At 54.8% G+C, this 19,722-nt stretch overlaps 1 protein-coding gene across 4 annotated transcripts in view; it reads left to right on the top strand.

Moving 5' to 3' along the window:
• Positions 1 to 2,396: 2,396 nt before the first annotated feature.
• NDST1 (N-deacetylase and N-sulfotransferase 1) overlaps positions 2,397 to 19,722 on the top strand; it is a 73,965-nt gene continuing 56,639 nt past the window's right edge. Inside the window, exon 1 of one of the 4 annotated variants that reach the window (XM_082622534.1) lies at positions 2,397 to 2,615. The gene's annotated coding sequence lies outside the window, so the exon portion shown is untranslated. Of the gene's footprint in view, positions 2,638 to 2,889; positions 3,056 to 3,399; positions 3,422 to 19,722 lie in introns of those variants that run through there. The other 3 variants (XM_082622537.1, XM_082622533.1, XM_082622539.1) reach the window with 3 other exon arrangements.

The raw sequence follows: 19,722 nt of genomic DNA, 5'->3' as shown, positions 1-19,722 counted from the left end.
AACCTCCCAGGGTATGGTTAGAAACGCGAGTCCTCAGCCTCACCTAGACCCATGGAGGCCAATGCCCAGGGTGGAGCCTGGGCCTTGCCTTTTTGCAGGCTTTCTGGGTAACAGTGAGCTGGAGGGCCTTGGGCCCAACTTGGTGAATGGTAACTGAAGACTTGAAAAAGAGTAGGAAGAGCTGTTGGTGATGTGGAGTCACCCCAGCTCACAGCTGTCCCCCCTCCCCCCTGCCAGTGCTCGGGACCTGCAGCTCCATTGGTGAGATGCTGGCTCTCGCTCAGCTTGGGCAGGAGAATAGCTCCGTGACCTGACTGGTCTCCATTCCCCTCTACCCTCCCATAGCATCGCTCTTATTACCTCCTTCACCTGCTTATAGCCTTCTCACTCCACCTGGCCCTCAGGATAATGTCCTTTCCTTTGGGCCCCTCAGAGAAGGTCACCCATAAACTGCTCCTAACCCACCTCTCCAGTTTTCTTGCTCATTCTTTCCTTCCTGCTTCCTCTACCCTTCCCCCCACCCCCCTCCATGCAACACTCAGCTTTTCCTGAACGCTTTCCATGTGGCCTGTAACAGGTTGTTCCTTGTACCGGGAGTGTCCATATCCCCGCCCTGATCCCCTCCGGTCCCTCCAGATCCTGCTCAGAGGCTGCCTCCCCGCAAAGTTCCCTTGTTCTGCTCCCCTCTTATTGTGGGCCATAGCACTTGCCCTGGGCCTCCCCAGCAGGCCCTCAGCTCAGCCAGCCTCCGGACACAGGGAGGGACATGCAGACCACCTCCAAACACACCCCGACACTTTTTGAGAGTGCAGACCCATGTCTCTTTCAACCCTGTATCTCTGTTACCGAGAACACAGTGCCTGGCACAGGGAAGACGCTACAGGACCAAATGTGGATGAAAATAAGATTCTAGGGGCTTGTTTAACCTGCCCAAGACCCAGACAGTATTCAAGAACTTTAGATCATTGACCACAGGAACATAGATTATAAAAGAGAATTTGCTAGTGGATGTTGATTTCCCTGGCTAAATTGGTGGCATGGCTGGAGTATGCACTAGGAAGTCACAAGCCTATCTTTGAACATGGCCTGCAGTTTGGGTCTGTGATCACCACCCTTAGGCTTAGTCCTTCTGACTACACTCCATGCAAAGCTGTCACATGGGCATGACTGGGAGTCCAGAGCCTGGTCCCATTCCCCAGCATCAGCCTTGCTCAGGCCTCAGCGTCTTTCCTCCTCTGAGACATGAGTGGGCTGGCTGAAACCTCTTCCCCTCCTCCCCCCAGCACAGGAGGTTACCCTTTAGGGGAATTGGGATGATTCTGTCCTATTCTCGTATGTCAAGCTTGGCTTTTCTACCTCTGTTGGCTCTGCTTTGGTTGCTCATATGTTTTTTAAGCTTTGCTCCTACAATTAGGTAATCTCAAGCCTCTGAAGGTCCTTAGGAAACCACCAATCCATTGTTTTCCAAATTTGCTAGCCTCACCCCAGGCCCACAGAGTCAGGATCTCTAGGGTGGCCTGGTGATCTACATCATTAGCAAGCTCCTTATGGCTCTAATCAACCAATCAACTAATGACCCAGTCCCTCATTACAGGCAGGCTCATGGATGGTAAAAAGCCCCACCTGGAACAGTCAGATCTGAGTGCAGGCTGGGGCTCTCAGCCACTTCAGAGACTCCCAGAAATCATTTTGTGTTTCTGGGCCTCGCTGTTCTCATCTGTGTAATGAGGATGACCAGTGTAATCTTGCCTAATTTGCAGGGTCCTTGAGATGGTTGCACTGGGGGTGGGAAACTGAGGCGCAGTGGGAGAAGAGATTTGCACAATGTCATCCACCTCTTCATCTGCCTGTTATGTGCCAGGCGCTGGGAATTCAGCTGGGAACAACTTGTTGGGGGAGATGACATTCTAGTAAACAATGCAACCAGTAAGTGAACCAGATAATCACGGAAAAGGAAATAAAGGGGTTTTCGGGAGTAAGGGCAAAGGGGTAGGTGGGGCTGGGTAGGACTGCCCTGGAGGGGTCACTCCAGCAGAGACCTGGCTGGTGGGGAGCCGTCTGAGGAGGCCCTGGAGGGTTGTCATCAGCCCAGTGTTGGTAGAGCCAGGAAACCCCCGCGGGCCAGCCAGGGCGCTCCCAGGACCCTCGGAGGCACGGCGGGCGCGGGTCTTTGTCTCTCTCGGTCTCTCTGCAGCCTCCGACCCCCAGTGCTATTCCCTCTTTGACCCCCCGAATAACTTGTTGGCTTCCCTCGGGCTTTGTTTCCCCAGGGTCACCGCCTCCCGGACTCCCGGGAGCCGCCTCGGGCCCTGGTGGGTCCCGCATCTGACACCCCCTCCGGCCCCCACCCCCTACCCGCTCTGAGACTGGGGTCAAAGGCAGCCTGCGTCACGTGGTCGCCGAGCAGCACCGAATCGGCCGGGAGAGCCGAGGGAGAATCCGGGTGGAAGCCGAGAAATCCAGCTCCGATAGCAGCGCCGGTCCCGCCCCGGCCCCCGCCCCGGGGTGCGCGCCGCACGCCAGCCGGCCGCTCGGGCCTCTGGAGCAGATCTCCGGACGGCACCCACGCTCCATCGCCGGATCGAACCCCGCTCCCTCCGCCGACATTCGGGGAGGTAGGCGCCGGGGACGGAGGGGGTAAGGGGAGACAGGCTGGGGGCCCCTTGGCGCGCGGGTTCGCTCCTCTGTGCTCCGCGGGCCCGCGGTGAGCGAGGCGGCGCGCCCCAACTTCCAGTCTTCAGGGAGACCCCCACCTCCCACCGCGGGATGAGGAGGGTAGGCTGCACGCTGCCTCAGCGCAGTGCCGGGGACCTGGACTGGGGGCTGGGCACCGAGAGGGAGGGGGAGGGGGAGGCGAGCGGGCGGGAGGCGGGGCGGGCGGCGGCAGCGGCGGCTGCGGCGTGGAGCGGGGGTGGGAGCTGCGGGAGGCGGACGCGAAGGGGTTAAGCCCGGGCCGGGCCGCTGCCCGGCAGCGCACACACGGCCCAGGGGACCCAGGCGTCCGGCGGCTCGCCGGGAGCGCCCCCTTCCCCGGGTGGCGCCCCAGCCGTGGCAGGTAAGAGGCTGGGAGGGCCGGGGCGGGCCAGTCCCCTGTCGCCGAGCCTGCGGGGCCCGAGCCGAGCTGGGCGTGCAGGCCGCGCGGGGCCCAAGCGGGCGCCGGCGCAAGTTTGGTGCGGGCGGGCGCCGGGCGGGCTCGTAGAGTCTGCCGGGCCCCGCGCACCCGGGTGGGAGGACAAAGGGGTGGGGGAGCGGGCGGGGGCCGGGGGCAGGCCGGGGTGCCGGTGAGGGCAGCGCGGCAGCTGTAGGTCACGGATAATGTCACTCACGAGGAATGCCCCCTCCCCCTCCTCTACTCCCGAACAGGGGAAACTTTTGTCTGGCGAGGGACGGGGTTAGAGGCTAGGTCCCCGCTTCGGAAAGGGTAAGGCAGCCGGACCGGTTTTCTGTGGGCTGTGATCGGCCTGGTCTCTAACTCCCCTCCTCCTTCAGGTTCTCGGGAGCAACTATACCCCCGCTTTGAACGCTGCCCTTTAACACCCTGGGACGGGGTAGGAGGGGGCGTACGTGGACGCGTGGGCTCTGGGACAGACTGGGAAATAGGCTCTTTCCCAGATTTAAGCACGCGGGTCAGCTAGGAGCCATGCCAGGCCCAGGGGATACAGAATCCCACCATCACACCCGGGTGCTGTAAAACCGCCCCCCACCCCCAGCCCCAGAGCATTTGGAATGGCCTGCGGCATTATTGTCCCCGGTTTGAGGTTCAGACTGACCTGGGTGCCTGTCACTTCCAGCTCTGTAGCCTTGGGCTGGTTCCTTACCTTCCCCTAGCCTCAGTTTCCTCACCTGTAAAATGGGCAAAGTATAGAATCTGCCAGAATAAGGATGAAATGAGAACCTGTGGTACCTTAGTAAACGGTGGCATGTTTATATTCAACAAGTATTTGTTGTATGTGTACTATATGTCAGGCCCTGGGCTAATTGCTTTAGATACATTATCTCATTTAATTCTCCCATGTTACTATTAAAAGCATTTTACAGCGGGGCAAACTGAGGCACAGAATCGTAAAGGTCGCACAGCTGTGATGTGGTGGAACTTGGATTTGACGCCCCTCCCCCAGTCTGAGTCTCAACTACAAGGCTTTATAAGATCCTGCTGTGACCGAGCTCATTTTCCATTGAAATCATGAGGACACAGGCCGCTCTTCCCTTTACCCTTACCCCCAGGTGATGCTCCTTCTGTCTGGTACTGGTGTGGGCTGAGGTCTTGTGCCCTGGCTCTTGTTATTGTGCGCAGCTGGAGCCCGGGCCTGGAGCTCCGTTAAGGGTCCAAGTTCTGTTGCTGGCTGGGTCCGTGGTAGAAACGCTTTCATAGTATGGGTGGTGCAGGGAGGAGTGCTCCCTGGCTCTGGCTGGGGACAGCTGGTGTCTTTGTCAACATGCCTCTCCCCAGCACCCAGGGGACCAAAGGGCCTTTCTACTCCATCCAGACCAGGTCACTTTCAGTTCAACAGGGGGCAGAGGTAGGGCCAGGAGTGGAGCCCTTGGGGTGATGGGATTTATATTGCAGGTGTCCTCTTGTGTGACTCATCAGCAGGGTCTCATTGCAAAAATAATGCCCCAGCCCCAAGGGTCCTTGAGAACAGTAATGAAGGGTGGACTTTGAGCACATGTCTTGATTTCAGAATCCTCATGGAAAATGCATGCGTGTATGGGTTTCTGAGCCTAGGGCATGCATTTTCCATGTTAATAGCCCAGGAGTAAATGTGGGGTGGCCCAGACTTACACTCACCTTAGTGCCCTGTGCTGGCCTAGCCTTTTCCCTGGTGGCGCAGTGGTTGAGAGTCCGCCTGCCGATGCAGGGGACACGGGTTTGTGCCCCGGTCCGGGAAGATCCCACATGCCGTGGAGCGGCTGGGCCCGTGAGCCATGGCTGCTGAGCCTGTGCGTCTGGAGCCTGTGCTCCGCAACGGGAGAGGCCACAACAGTGAGAGGCCCGCGTACCACAAAAAAAAAAAAAAAAAAAAAGGAGCAGATAGTGAAAAAAAGTCCTGGCGAAAGGAAAGTTTGTGCATTACTATTCAAACTTCTCCGAGGGCTGTGCCAGCACTGCTTCTGGAATTTGCAGTGTCCATAGGCTTTTCCTGGGCCCTGAGAATAGGGGGTCCTCCTGGGCTGACAGTTCACTGCCAGCTGGTAGGAACAAGAGTGGAAATTCCACTACTTACCTAGACTTTAAGGGGGCTCAGAAATTGAGGGATTAAGTGGAGGGGCTGAAAAGATTCCTGAGGGATGGGGATGACCCTAGGCGGTGGTCAGACTCTCCTTGAGATCAGAGCAAGAGAATCAACAGGTGAAGGGAGGAGGAGCCAGCAAGAATGAAAAGATGGATAGTGAGTCTCCTATCACAAGGGGTATACAAAGAACAGTTTTACAATCACAAGTTGAGGATGTGGTTAAGAGTATGAAATCATAGGCTGGGCGTTGACCTAGGGGCCAACTGAGAGACCCTGCATGTGAGACACTTAGAAATGGACTCTGGTCTTAGCAGCCCAGGGCTTTCTCTGTCCTGGGCTTTGGGCCTGCTTGACCCGTCTTCTGTACTTCGGGGTCAAAGACAGGCCTGCGAGTCCCTAGAGACTGGGCAGACTTCTGCTGGCTTGGAATTTGGTTTTGGGTATGGCTTGAAATATCTGGACTGTTTGGAGGACTTGGACATTCTTTACTTGAAATGGAACATTGGGGTAATTGTTAAATATGTATGGAAAATGTCTGTGGATGGGGGTGACTGGGAAATGAAATGAGGTGAGATTGTCCTGCTTTCTGGCTGGAGAGGCCGCTAATCTGACAGGGGAGGGAAGGCAAGGATCAAGTGATGGCGAAGAGGCAGGATGTGATCAGTGATAGATGGGCTTTGGAAGGTCAGTGGGGGGGAAAAGCTCTTCTGGTTGTTAATGTCGACAGGGCTTCCTGGGGGAGGAAGTGTTTGTGAGGGTGCAGGCAGTGGGAAAGGGGGCTGTGGGAGGCAAGATGGGGTCGTGGGGAGCTTGCAGTGTCCTCCTTGGGGGTTTGGATTTCATTCTGTGGCTGGTGGAGAGGACAGGGTTGTAAGCAGCTCGTTGAGTCGATGCCTGTTACTGTGTCTTGTGCCAGGCTCCTTACAGACGCTCCATTGAGATTTCACAATACCCCTGCGAAGTAGCTGCTGCTGGCCACCCCCAGCCCCACCCCATTTTCAGATGAGGAAGTGGAGGCTCTGAGGGGTCGACTCACTTACAGAACTGTGTTTGAACCCAGGCTTGAACAGTTTCTGCCCTGTTTTGCTGCTCCTCTCAGGGGTCATTTGGTCAAAGATGGTGCCAAGACTGGCAGGGTTGAGACCAGCTCAGAGATGATGCTAATTGTGGTCTGGCAGAAAGTTGACCAAAGGTCTGACTCAGGCCATGGGACTGAGAGGGAAGGAGAGGGAGGCTTCAGGACTTTGTAGGTATCTTGGGGATAGGGTCATCACAGGTGGTCTAGGGTTTGGGGAAGGACCCTTAAGTGGCAGTGTCACTGCTTTCAGTTTCCTGCAGGGCTGTCTACTGGAAGAGGGCATAGTGTTGTCCTGTGTGGCTCTCAAGGGCAGAGACAGCACTAAGGGTGACAATGAAGCTAACGGGAATTAACTGCCTGGGGAGGCAGCAAGGTCCCCGTTGCTGACAGTATATGCAAAGAGGCCAGAGAGTTGGAGAGGGTGCCGGAGGCATGTACCGGGAGGGTCATGCCTGGGTGACCTCTCTCAGTTCCCTTTTCACCCGAGAATCTTGGGGTGGTGCTCGGCCCACTTGTACTCCGTTTTTCTCATAGCTTTTCATAGCTGCCCCTTCCGGAAGTTCCCCTGCAGCGCGCTGCCTGGGAGAGCCCTTGCCCCATGGAAAACACTCAGCCCAGCTGACCTTTGAGGGGCCCCTCAATTTCTGGATCAGCCACCAAAATCTGGGTTGCCAGGGACTGTGGTTTCACAGAGGATTGGAACCTTCTGCTTTCGTTTCCCAGTCTGTGAAATGGGTTCAGTCTCTCGTTCCTCAAATGTGAGGAGACAAGGCTGAATCACGAGTCAGGCTGAATCAGTAGGGGCTGGAGGAAAGGGCTGATGGATTTGAAAGTGAGGAGTGGGAGGGGTGGGGTGCATGGGCTGGGGGACAGGGCTGTACCCCTCCTTCCCCTCATTAGAGGGTAAAGCCGGGGCTCCCGGCCTGAGGGGTCACAAGCCAAGGTGCTTTCTCCTGCCTGTGGGGCTGGCACAAAGCTCTGTCCATCAGCTTCAGCTTGGAGGTTGGGAATTTAGAGGAAGGGGTGGATGTGGATGGCTTGGACTGTGTGGCCTCAGGGCTAAAGCCAGTCTGTCACCAAAGGAGTTACAGAGGGGCCTGAAGCTCTTATCTAGATGAAGGAGGCTTTGTGTCAAGTTGCCTCCTGGCCCTTTTTATTCCTACCTGTTTTATTTGTTGATACAGATTGGATTAGTCTAATTTTAAAATGTGCATTGCAAATGAGCATTTATTTATTGGAGGCCAAGGCCTGGGAAGTGACCTGCTATGTGACCACAGTGCCTCACCTCCCAGTCCCCCTCAACCCTCAAAGAGTACCTGCCACTTTTCCCTCCCTGTGTGCGCACTATCCCTTCCTGCCTCCACATTTCTGCTCACAGTGAGGGTGCTGCACCCCAGTCACTTCCCCTCACCCACCCCAAAATCCCCCCCCAGCCAGTGCCCAGCTCCAGTGTGACCTCTTCCTAATTCTGCAGAGCTCGCGCCGCCTGCTCCCTGCTTTGCATGTGCACAGTCTGTTATCTGGGCCTCTACAGGGCCCTTCACACACCTGGCTTTGAATTCCGGTTCCTTCAGGACACGTCTCATCTCCTCCAGGCTCTGTGCTCTGGAGGCAGTGGCTGTGGGCAGCCCATTCCTGCCCCACTGGGTGCGGGCAGCATTGCAGAGCAGAGTCAGAAGTCCTGGCTTCACATCTCAGCTCTGCCACCATTAACTGTGGGATCCTGATCAAAGTACCTAAATCTCTCTGGGCATCGTTTTCCTCAGCTGCAAAATGAGGATAGTAACAGTCCTGTTTTGCTAGGGAGATTGAGCAGATCAGTGCCTGACCCATTGTAAGAACCCAGTAAGTGGGAGCTTTTCAAAGCTAACAATGGTTATCATAATTACTGTTTATACCTAGGAGATGATCTATCCTTTTAGAGATAGAGGGAAGAATCTCTGGAGTTTGAGTTTCTAAACTTTCTGTCTAATGACTTGAGGCTTGTATGGATGAGGAAACTGAGGCCTGGAGAGAAAGGGCAATTTGCCTAGGGTGTGGGACCTGCCCTCTTATCCTGGAAGGCTGGCAGGATTTCCTCTCTCGGTTACACCTGTTTTTCCTCTTCTCTTCTTTCATCAAGGTTAAGGTACTCAAGTTCTGTAGTCCCAGCCTCCTCCTTGGTGGCCACGTTGAGTGGTATCTAAAACTTGTGCCAGATAAGTTGGCCTGGCTGGCAGGCCTTATGACTGCCCTTGAGACCAGGGACCCATACCCTAGACTGTGGACACTGTGGAGGCTGCAACCTCCAGAGGCCTCCTGCCCAGCCTCCCTGTGCCCCAGGAAGGGGGAGAGGACAGTGGCAGGGAGAGGTGACCTGGGCTAGATCTCACTCAAGGTGGGTGACTAGGACACAGATAGAGGAGAGGCTGGGGACTAGGATCTGGAGCAGGATGATCTGGGTTCAAATCTCTGATGGGCCACTTCGTACTTATGGGACCTTGGGCAAGCTGTTTTTAGTTTCTTCATCTGTACAAGGGGGATAATAATTGTCCCCATCTCACAGCATTTAGAAAGAAAATACAGGGAAGGTGCTTAACTACAAGCCTAGTCCATGTTAGTTATGGTTATTGTTGTAGTTGATGATGTAGTTAATGACTAAGAAGCTTATTTTAATCCTCCCAACAGCAGTAGGAGACGGGCAGTGTTACCACCCGCTTTTAGCAGATACGGTGACTAAGTCCCGGCAAGGTGGATGGCTCGGCCTGGAGAGGTTCAGACTCGGGGGACTGCCATCGGGGTCTGGTGATTTCGAGAGTCTGCTCTGGTCGGATGAAACTGACTTATAATGTGAGGCACTGGGAACGAGGAAACAGGGCTGGCCAGGATGGAAGGGATTGTGTCTGGAGGTGTGGAGCAGAATCCTGGTGCTCATATGGTTGAGAAGTGGTGGGGAGCCGAGGTCTGGTCCATGGGGCGTAGCTTGGATTCTCCTCACCTGCGGGCTGACCAAGGCTCAGCCTGTCTGGGCAGGTCCGGACTGTCGGTCGGTGGAGGTTTGCTGTGGTTATTGTGCAGCCACTGCTGGTTTATGCTACGTGCCCAGGCAGAGGCCGGGTGAGGAGAAATGAGTGTCATCATCGCAGGGCCTTCACTCAGGCTGCACCCTCTGCCCAGGTCCCCTTCCTCCTCTCCTCACACCAGGCAGCTCCTGCTTGTGTGTTTACAGGACTATTAGCATCACCTGTTCACAGAAGCGCTCCCTGATTCACCTGCAGGTTAAGTCAGTGGTTCTCAAGGTTGGTCTCTGGACTAGTAACATCGGCATTACCTGGGAACTTATTAGAAATGCAGATTATCTAGCCCCACCCCAGACCTACTGAATCAGAAACTGGGCGGGGTGGCAGGGGTGAGGAGGGGGACCCAACAAGCTGTTTAAGTTCTTCAGGTGATTCCAGTGCATGCTAAACATCCACAAACACTTGGTTAGGTAATATTAAAAAAAAAAAAAATTGATGCTTCTTTCTTTGGGCTCTTAACGTATTCAGACACCAGCAAAGGTCGGGGACCCAAAGGAAAGCCCAGTTTCTCTCTACCCTGTCTTCAAAGAGCCACCATCTTATAACAGCTTCTCCTGCCCAGGAAACAATCTTGTGCCACAGTGATGGGGTTCTGTTGAACAGAACCCCAACATGATTACAGGAGACAGTGCTGGGGCCACTTAAAGAAGGTGGAATTGGGGGACTCGAAGGTGGGAGGCTTTGTGGGTGGCAAGGATGGGTGCCGGGAACAAGCTGGCTGTGTTCTAGGGCTGGGGCCAGGGCTGGGCTCAGAGAGTGGGTCCCGCCTCAGAGAAGGGTGTGTGCTGGGGCCAGGGGTATGTGCATGCATGTGTGATTACAGTGACCAGATGTGGTCCAAGAGGGCCAAGGGGCCTTAGCTGTCACCAGTCCAGTGGTTTTAAGCATCTCAGTAATTTAATAATGGTGATCATATAATTGCTGCTCACATTTGTGGAGAGCTTGTAGGTGCTTGATAAGCACTTCCATGTAATCTTGAGTAATCCCCAAAGTAATCTTATAAGGTCAACATCATTATTGGCCCCATTTTATAGATGAAAATACTGAGGGCACACAGTCATAAGGAGGTAGAATCTAGAAATCCTTTAGGGGTGCTTGGAAACATCTCATTGGAAGAAGGGCGGTGGAGGGTTGTCTTGGAGTGTTTGGGTAGCAGGCTTTATAAAGCTGCAGAAATATATATTCTATCAAACGAGTAAATTGGGCTTTACCGTGGGGGGCGGTAATGGGATTGCGTTGGGATGGTTAGGGCTCAAGCCTCCAAGTTGGGGCCTCCACTGCAGACACTGTCATTCTCCTCTTATGGATGGGCCATTTGAGGTACAAAGAAGGACAGTGCTGACTTCAAGGTCCCACAGCTATAGGGCAAGAGATAGAATCGGAGAGAAAAAACCAGGGTCTTCTCTGGTTCTAGCAGGAGAGGTGGGGTGTCAAGATCAGTGCCCAGTGTCCACCCTGCTCTTCTCTTCTACCTCAGTGTCCCCAGGGTACGGTCCAGGAGCCCAAGGGCTTTCCTGACACAGTGCAGGAACCCCTTCATCTCTCAGTGGGGAACAGAGGCCCGGAGAGGAGCAGGGACTCACACAGGGCCACACACCGTGGTGTCACGATTGGGACCAGGCACAGAGCTGTCTCTGTTCAGATCAGGGAAGGGTTTGTTTCCTGAAAACTGTCCCTGCCCCCCACCCCTCCTTTGGCAGGCTGGGTAGCGGTAGCCCTCAGAGTGGCCCAGACCAATGCTGGGGGTAGAGGTGGGTGTGTCTGGGGGAGAAAGCTGCCAAGGAGGGTGGGGCAGCATCCAAGAGAAAGAACACCAAGAAGCCCAGACCCCAGACGGAAACCAAATGTATTTTCTAGGTCCTGAGAGGATATCTGGAACAATGGAAGTAGAATGGGGGAAGTCAGACTATAAAAAGGGCTTCTTGATATCCTTACAGAAAAAGAAAGTAGAGTCTTTAGGTTTGACTTTTGTTTCTCTGAAGGATGTTTATGTAACTTCCTGAAAGCAGGGTCCCAGGGCTCTGTGAAGTTTCTCAGATGCTGTTGTTTATAGACTCAGGGCTGTGGAGCTGGGAAGGACTTGATAGCGTAGTCTTCCCACTTTACAGTTGGTGAAACTGAGGCTCTCAGAGGTGCGGTGAGGGGGCTGCTGCCTGAGGCTGCACAGTGAGGCACAGAAGACTTGGGATGGGAGCCTGGGTCTTGCGGCGCCTTTTAAGGGGCGGTTGTCTCGACTTACTGCTCCCGTGGCCTTGACTGGCCTGGAGGCTCGCGGGGACCGTGGAGGGTCCCCTCTTGGAAACACTCAGAGCTGCTAGAGTCAGGACAAGGCCAGGTCCAGTCTGCAGTGAGGTGTGCCCATTGGATGGTGACCTGCATGGTGGGGAAGCATGGTGGTATGCTTGGTGATGCCACCCCCGTCCAGATGCTGGGGCCCAGCTGTGCACTGTCTGCCCGGCAGCTGGGAGCTGGGAGTCACACCCAGTGGGTGTAGAGGCGGGGGCTATTGTATATCGTGATTCATTCTGTTCTCCTGAAGGGATGACTAGGCCCTGAGCCCTGATAAGTGCCCATGCCTGTGGACTAAAGTGGTCAACCGTTTGGGCTCCAAGTTCAGACATGAGGGGACCAGAGAACCTGGGGGAGTCCTCTTCCTCTGCTACCTCCTACCTCTGGAGTATTCCATGATCTGGATCCATCTATTCTCACCAGTGCAAGGGTATGTAAGCCCCTAAAATCTTGTGCAACATTTTGTGGGCATTTCCGTGGATTCTTTTTCTGCAGAGAGAATCTGTAGGTCTCATCAGGTTGTCAGAGGGCTTGGTGTCACCCAAAGTGCTGATGGGAGGGCAGGGGGCCGAACGCATGCTCTACAGGCTTGAGAGAAGGTTGCTGGAGAGGCAGTATGGTTCTAGTCGAAAGTAGCATGGTGGCAGTGTAGTGTCGTGGTTCAGAGTACGGTCTTGGAGGCCACTGTTGGCTTCTCTAAACTGGCTCCTCCTCTAAGCCAGCTCCTGTGTGACCTTGGATAAGTTACTGTGTCTGTGCTTCAATTTCCCCATCTGTAAAACGGGAAAAATAAGAATAGTTATCTCACAGTGTTATAGGCTTTCAAACAAGATAATGTGTGTAAAGAATTTATCCTGGTGCCTGGTACAAAGTAACCACTTGGTTAACGTTTGCTATTATTATCAGTTTCAGCTTTGCTGCTAATTTGCTGTGTGATCCTGTTAAGTGCCTTATCTTGGGGTCTTAGTCTCCACCTGCAGCTCTGTTGGGCTTTTCAGGAGCTGCAGGGCGAGGTTGGAGAATAGGGGAGGGAGGAGGAACCTTCCTCATCCCCGGGCTCCCCAGCCCAGGCCCTCACTTGAACGTAGCTTTGTCCTAAGGCAAGATTATGTAACCAGTGGGGCCCGGCCAGGCAGGACATGATTCTCAACCTCATTTTGTCCTCCATTGTCTCTTCCTCTCCCTTCCCCCCACAGGGCTATTGCATTAGCTGACCTGTTCCCCAAGCTCCGGGGATGAAATCGAACCCGTGCTATTCTGCTACCAATTGATTTAGTCTGGAGGTTTGCTGGGCAAGCGGCCCCTCCCCTGGCTACCTGGGGACAGACAGAGCTGATGCCTCTGTGCCTGCTTTGAGGGTGGAGACAGGAACCCCTTTTTAGGGGGTTAGGCAGGCTATAGGCTGGGGGGTGGCACCCTTGACCCATGGCCCCTATGGCTTGAACGGGTACACTCCCCCGCCATGACTCCCTCCCTACGAGTGACCTACCCATCCTTGCAGCCCAGCGCCAAGCCTCCTCTCCCAGAAAGCCTCCCCTGATACCTTGGCTGCAGGGAAGTCTCATCTACCGAGCTTTGCATTCTATTCTCTTTAAGAAAACAAAGGCCACAAACTGGCAGGCCGCATCCGCCCCATGGGCAGCTTTTACTTGGCCCGTGCCAAATCTTGAGCTAGTTGCTAACAGGAGGTTTTACGTAAGAATCTCAACTTCTGGCTTCAAAAATGAGAAGATCATACAACTCTGAGTGTAGTTCTCCAGTGGCCACTACTGGAGATGAAGCACGCAAGCTCCTCTTTGCCCCATTCCCCCACCCACTTCGCACACTTATACAGTCTTTCTAGCCCCCAGGTGTCTGAATTTTGACCCCGTCCTGTAGGCACGGCCGGCTTTCTCTCCTGCGCTGTGGTGTGGTCCCCCATCTGTCTGCTCTGTGGGCTCTTTGGTGGTGGGGGTGGGGGTCTGACTCATCTCTGTGTCCCTCGAAGCATTGTGCTCAGGCTCAGGGCTGCGTACTCAGCAGGAGCATAATAAGCGCTTCCTTTATGAATGAAGGCGGGGCATTGCTGCTCTTCACCAGCTGTGAAGATTCCATTTAATGGAAGCCTCTGGATCAGCCTGCCCCATGGCCAGAGAATCCTCCTCCCAGATAAGCTGTGGCTGCTTAGCCACTGACCCAGGCAGCTTCTTAAGCTGCGGATAAACAGTCACTCAGAGGGTTGTCCCCACGGTGCAGTGTAAATAAGGAGAGGGGCATTTCTCCTGAAGCTGTCCCCACATTTCACTCTCCCAGGGGGCTTGAAGGAGCTTGCGGGGAGAGGGAGGCTGGGATCGGCAGCCTTCAGATGGCATCGAGTACAGACCTCGGCATCCTAGGGAGACAGCGGGATGGGGGGAAGGATCAGTTCAGGTGTTTCGTGGACTAGGCTTCCCCTCCTTCAGGCCTTTCTCTGCTTTATTCTCCTCCTAGAGTGTGCGCTTTAGCCACCAGCTTCTTTGTCCAGCTATCTGTCTGTCCAAGACGTATTTCACTCTTTTAATTGAAATCCGAACCTTCCCTGGAGGCCGGCTAAGCTATCTCCTCCTTGAAGAGGTCTTAGCTGAGAGGTCACAATTGTGCTGGGGACAAGAAAAACCTGGGAAGCTTGTAGAAAAAAAAAAAAAAGCATGCAAGTTTCTGGCCCCCATCTTTGATTCCTTCAGTCCAGGGTACAGTGTCCCCCTCCCTAGAAGATTCAGACGTGAGGGTCTGTGGACACGCTTTGAGGACCCTGCCTTAGCTCAGGGAGGCCAGGGCTGGTAGGGAGGACCCCTGAGTGGCAGCTGTGTGACATCGCATACCCCTTTCCCTCTCCGGGCTTCTCTCTTACCCTGGGTGCACTCATACACTGGGCTCCTCCTGTTGGTTGTGGCTGAAAGCGTCTGATGAGCCATCCTTGGAGAGGATGACGGGGGATCCGGGCAGGTGCCAGTGTCTGGGCAGGGCCCACAGAGATTTCACATTGTTCAGCTAACAGCTCAGAAGAGGAATGCCCTGATGTCAGGGCAGGAGGCAGGCTGGAAGCCCCGGTCTGAGTGGGCAGGAGCTGTGCCCAAGGAGGTTGGAGGACTGGCCTGGGCTGCCCGGTGACCTGGCCACAGGCTGAGGGGCACCTTGCTGTGTGATCCTGTGGCAGGCAGGCTGAGGCTCCAAGCACAAGCCTATACAAGCCATTTACAGAAGGGTAAACTGAGGTACATGGAGGGAGGGACTCCCCCCGTGTCACACATGAGTGTGTGGAAAGCCAGGCTTGGACCCCAGATCTTCTGACTCCCGGGCAAGAACTCACTCCTCTGTCCTCACCTCACTCTGCAGGGTCGGTGCCAGATCACCCAGATGGGACAGTCTGCTTGTCTGTGACAGCCTTGAGGCTTGGGTCTGGAAAAGTGAAGCCACCATCGTCACAGCCACCCTGGAGGCATGAAACCGGTTGGGTGTGCAAATTACCTCTCAAACATCCTCCATCCCATTTTTTTTTTTTCCTTAAACTGTCTCTGATGGGCCGGCTGCCTCTGTGCCCGTTTCCGCCTGGCACTGGGCTTCATGCTCTTTATTCTGAGAACAAAGCTTCCTTCTGACAGTCCTCCTGCCGACAACGGGAAAAGGGCAGGCATGGCACTGGGCCTCCCTCCTCCGCCTCCTCTAGCTGGGAGCATGGGCCAGCCTTTGTCAGATGCTGGACCCCAGCAGCACTGGTGGGCTGGGAGGGAGCCCAGCTGCAGCCCAGTCCATGTTCCCGCTGGGGCTGGAGCCGCCCTGTGGGCCCAGCTGTCAGACCCAAAAATGGCCAAGATGGTGGGCAAAGGTACCGGACAGGGACTGGCGTAAGTCCTGTTCTGGTCCAAGCAGTTACTTGTCCCAGGACTGTTCATGTGACAGCCATCAAGATTCCAGCTGGCACAGGTGGAGTTTCATTTCCGCCTCCAGGCAACCCTGGTCTCCTAGGGGACTGCAGAAACTAAAAGATGCTCAGATGAGGGCAGCCATAGTCCCTCATCCAACACATTTTTATTGAGCATCTACTTTGTTCCAGGTGCTTTTCTGGGCACAGCAGTGAACAAAACAGCCCAGTCCCTGTTTTGGACTTGGGGGTGACACTCGTAGTGGGAGAGAGTCAACAAACCAATGAATACTAGCTATTTGTCAGCTGGCAAGAAGTGCCTGCCACAAAAATAAAGCTGGGTTGGGGGTGGACAGTGTGACTTAAGGGAGTGGCTCTGCTGTGTTGGGGGTCATGGAAAGTCTCTGGTAAGGGGACAGGAGACTCCAGGAGGGGAGCTAGGGAGCCACGGGGTATGTGGGGAAGAGCATTCCAGGCAGAGGGAACAGCAACGCAAGGCTTTGAGGCAAGAGGGTGCAGGGTGTGCTCGAGGAGCAGCAGCAAGGAGGCTGGTGTGGCAGGGGCGGAAGAATAAGAGCCGTGCTGGGAGGAGATGTGGCCAGAGGGAGTCTGCCCAGGGGCGGAGGGGATTGCCTAGGGCCTCCTGCCCTTCGAGAGGACTTCGCTGTTTGGTCTGAGTAAAGGGTAAAGTAAAGAAAAGCTGCTGAGCGGCTGGGGCTGAGGGCTGCCTTGTTTTGACACATGTTTGAGAGGGATCCTGTGGGCTGCTGCGTGGAGAGAAGCCTGGAGGCTGGAAGCGGGATGCCCGCCAGCCAGTGGGTGCCACAGGTGAGGGAGGACGGCTCAGCGTGGGGATGTGGGGAGGCGGCCCGGGGTCAGATTCTGAATTGGTTTCACTGGATGTGCCGATGGATTAGGTGTGGGCTGTGAGAGGAAGAAGGTGTCAACGGCAAGGTTTCTGGCCTGAGGGACTGGAAGGCTGCAGGACAGTAGGTTTGGGGAGAGAAATGGAGATTTCAGGTCAGATGTTTTAGGTTGGAGCATACCTGGTGGGAGGGGAGACACATGGGTAGAGGTTGGTCCTGGGCCTGCACGTTCCTGTCGTTGAAGGGGTGTGAGGGGTGCCCTGTAGGACCTGCTGAACTCTGAGAATCTGTCTGTAAGAATAAGTATTTCCTGGGCCTTTTGTGTTGTTTTTCTTTCTTTGTAAACCTCCTCCTGCTTTTCCCTTCCTCCTGGACAGAGGAAAAAGGCAGATTCTGAGGACTCACTGTCTTGGTGGTGGCCCTGGCCTTTCTGCCTGCCATGCTTCTTGGGTGGGGGGCTAGGGGGAGCCCTGGAAGGGGCGGCCAGAGGCCTCAGGCCTTTCCCTGGCTCGGCTGCCAACAGAGAGAGGTTTCTCTCTGTGCCTTGGTTTCCTCTCCTGCACACAGACGTGTTAAGCTGGCCCCTGGGTTCTGAGGGTGGCAGGGAGCTCTTGAGGGGGCTGGATGCACAGAGGTGAAGAACCTGGCTTGAAGTCCAGTGTGGGTGCGAAGCCTTGCTTGGCCGCCTGGCTGTGAGACTCTGGGCCAGTGACGTAACCTCTCCGAGCCTCAATTTTCTCATCGGTGAAAAGGGGCCAACGATAGTACCTGCATCACAGAGTCGCTGTGAGAGTTAAATGAGAAAATGCACACGAAGCACTTAGCCAGTGCCCTGGCATATACCACACCCAGTTAACAGGGGCTGTTAGTGACTGTGCAGTCGGTCAGGTTAAGGGGTTTTGCTTGGTAGGTGGTGGGGGCCATGGAAGGCTATCGAGTAGGAACCTGGTACTCATGTGGTCTGAGGAGGCTGCTGTGAGTTCGGAGACTTGGGCTGAGCCCCTTCCACCTGCTGGAGTGAGAACTGGGGGCCAGCCCTGATGGACTCTCCTGCCCTTCCTTTAACTGTGGGTCTTCACTGACTTGGCATGGGCACCCTCTGTCTTTTTTTTTTTTTTTTTTTTTTTTGCAGTACGCAGGCCTCTCACTGTTGTGGCCTCTCCCGTTGCGGAGCACAGGCTCCGGACGTGCGGGTTCAGCGGCCATGGCTCATGGGCCCAGCTGCTCCGCGGCCTGTGGGATCCTCCCGGACCGGGGCACAAACCTGCGTCCCCTGCATCAGCAGGCGGACTCTCAACCACTGCGCCACCAGGGGAAGCCCCAGCAACCTCTGACTTGAACAGGTCCCTTGGGGATGGGGGTGGTCATTTTCCCGAAGATCTCCTACAGAACCCTTTGTCTCTACGTCCCAATGGCTGACCTTAGGGAATGTGAGTGTGGGGCTCTGAGGGTGGGTGATATTGAATGTATTCGAGTTGTCTGGACAGGATCAGCAGGGGCAGGGCAGGCCTGGAGTGACATTCCACTGGGCACTTGGATATGACCTTGGTTGCTGGTCTGGGTCCCGGCTGGGTGGTGCTTGCTCCAGTGGGGCCATGGAGAGGTTGACAATGGGCGGAATGTGGCCCCCTTAGGACCCACACTTCAGTGGTGCCCAGGCATGCTGGCCGAGCCCTGCGCTTTTGCAAGCCTGTTACCCAGCAGTTGAATCGTGCCAGGACGGCCAAGGACATTTCAGATTCCCCCAGGGCTGGCAGCCAGGCTGTCACCAGGCATTGCTTGTTTTCCCAGGGTCCAAGGGCTTTTTGGGATGGAGAGGGCTCTGGAGATATTCCAGGAACTTTTCTTAACAGCTGGGTAAATTGAGATCCAGAGAGAGCAAGGCACTTGACCAAGGTCTCACAAGGCCGCCTCCCTCCTATCTGTCACCTCCCTCTGTTCCCGTGTCCCTTGCTCAGACTCCTGGCCTCCTGCCCGGACGTTTGAAACAACCTCCATCTTCTGGGCTCTCTAAGAGCTTTGTTTGTCTTCCTATTATCCTAATCTTGCCATAACCTGCCAGGCACACATGCTGTTCAAGTGTGTCTGCTCTCCTTTCCCCTCTGGTCCTAGACAAAGCACGGAGGCTCTGAGCGCAGGCCCCAGAGCCAGACTGACCTCAGTTTGAATCCCAGCTCTGCCCCCTCCTAACATGGTGAACTGGGCAAGATACTCCACATTTCTGAGCCTCAGTGTCTCTGTCTACGAAATGAAAACAGTAGCAGTACTTAGTTTATGAGGTTGTCTTGATGGCTAAATGAGATAATATGTGAAGTGCTGTGTATAATACCTGCCCAGAATGAGCTCTCAAAAATGGTCATTGTTGGGAGTTACCTGGTGGTCTAGTGGTTAGGATTTGACACTTTCATTGCTGTGGCCTGGGTTCAATCCCTGGTCGGGGAACTGAGATCACGCAGCCAAAAAAAAAAAAAAAAAAAAAGTCATTGTTACAAAGACCCATCAATGCTGGTTGAACTGAAAAGGAGGGCATGGAAGAGTAGACAAAGCTCTGGACCTGGCGGAAGAAGATGTGGGCTCCAAGTTCATTGCCAAACGTTGCCTCACCGTGTACTTTTGGGAAGTCACTCTTCCTCCAGGAACCCCACTTTCCTCATTTGAGAAAGAGGGAAGAAATCTCTGCCATGATCTTAGAAGCTTGTCATGTGATGCCAGAGCAGCATCTGTGAAAAAGCTTTGCATCTGTGTAATGATTTAAAAATGGCACAGTGGTGGCTGTGGTGTGCTGATGGTGACAAGGACATTGTAGCCACAGCAGTGGACAACTGGCTGGGGTGGAGGCTGGTCAGTCTGCAAATGCTCAGCACCCACACAGGCTTCCCATTCCTGCCTGTCTGCTCCCGCCTCCAGCAGCCCGCCTTTAGCATTAGCCTCAGCATTGCACACTCGAAGATGTAGGAGGTGCAAAGACCCGATGGCATCTTCTGAGCCATAGTGAGTTTTGGGTTATCTGTGGCAGATCCCATGGAATGTAGGATTACAGCCAGGCACTGGTTCAAATCTCAGCTCAGCCCTTCCCAACTGGAAGCTCGAGCCAGATGCTTAACTTCCATGAGCCTGTTTCCACATTTGTAAAATGAGGCCTTGATGAAGCAGAGGCCAAGTGTTTAGCAAAGGGCATAGCACACGGTTATAGGGAGAGGTTGTATCATGGTAGAGCATGGTGCCTGATGGGCTTATGGGTGGCGGGAGTGGGGGCCATTGTGCCCATTTCTGGGGATGAGCAGTGGAGGTCAGTTACACTCCCTGCAGAATTGCC

The sequence above is a fragment of the Mesoplodon mirus genome, assembly GCF_964341445.2.
Source record: "Mesoplodon mirus genome assembly, chromosome: 5".
In the NCBI taxonomy this organism is placed as follows: Eukaryota; Metazoa; Chordata; class Mammalia; order Artiodactyla; family Ziphiidae; genus Mesoplodon; species Mesoplodon mirus.
The sequence above is the reverse complement of the archived record's forward strand: the minus strand, read 5'-3'. Positions and strand labels throughout refer to the sequence as shown.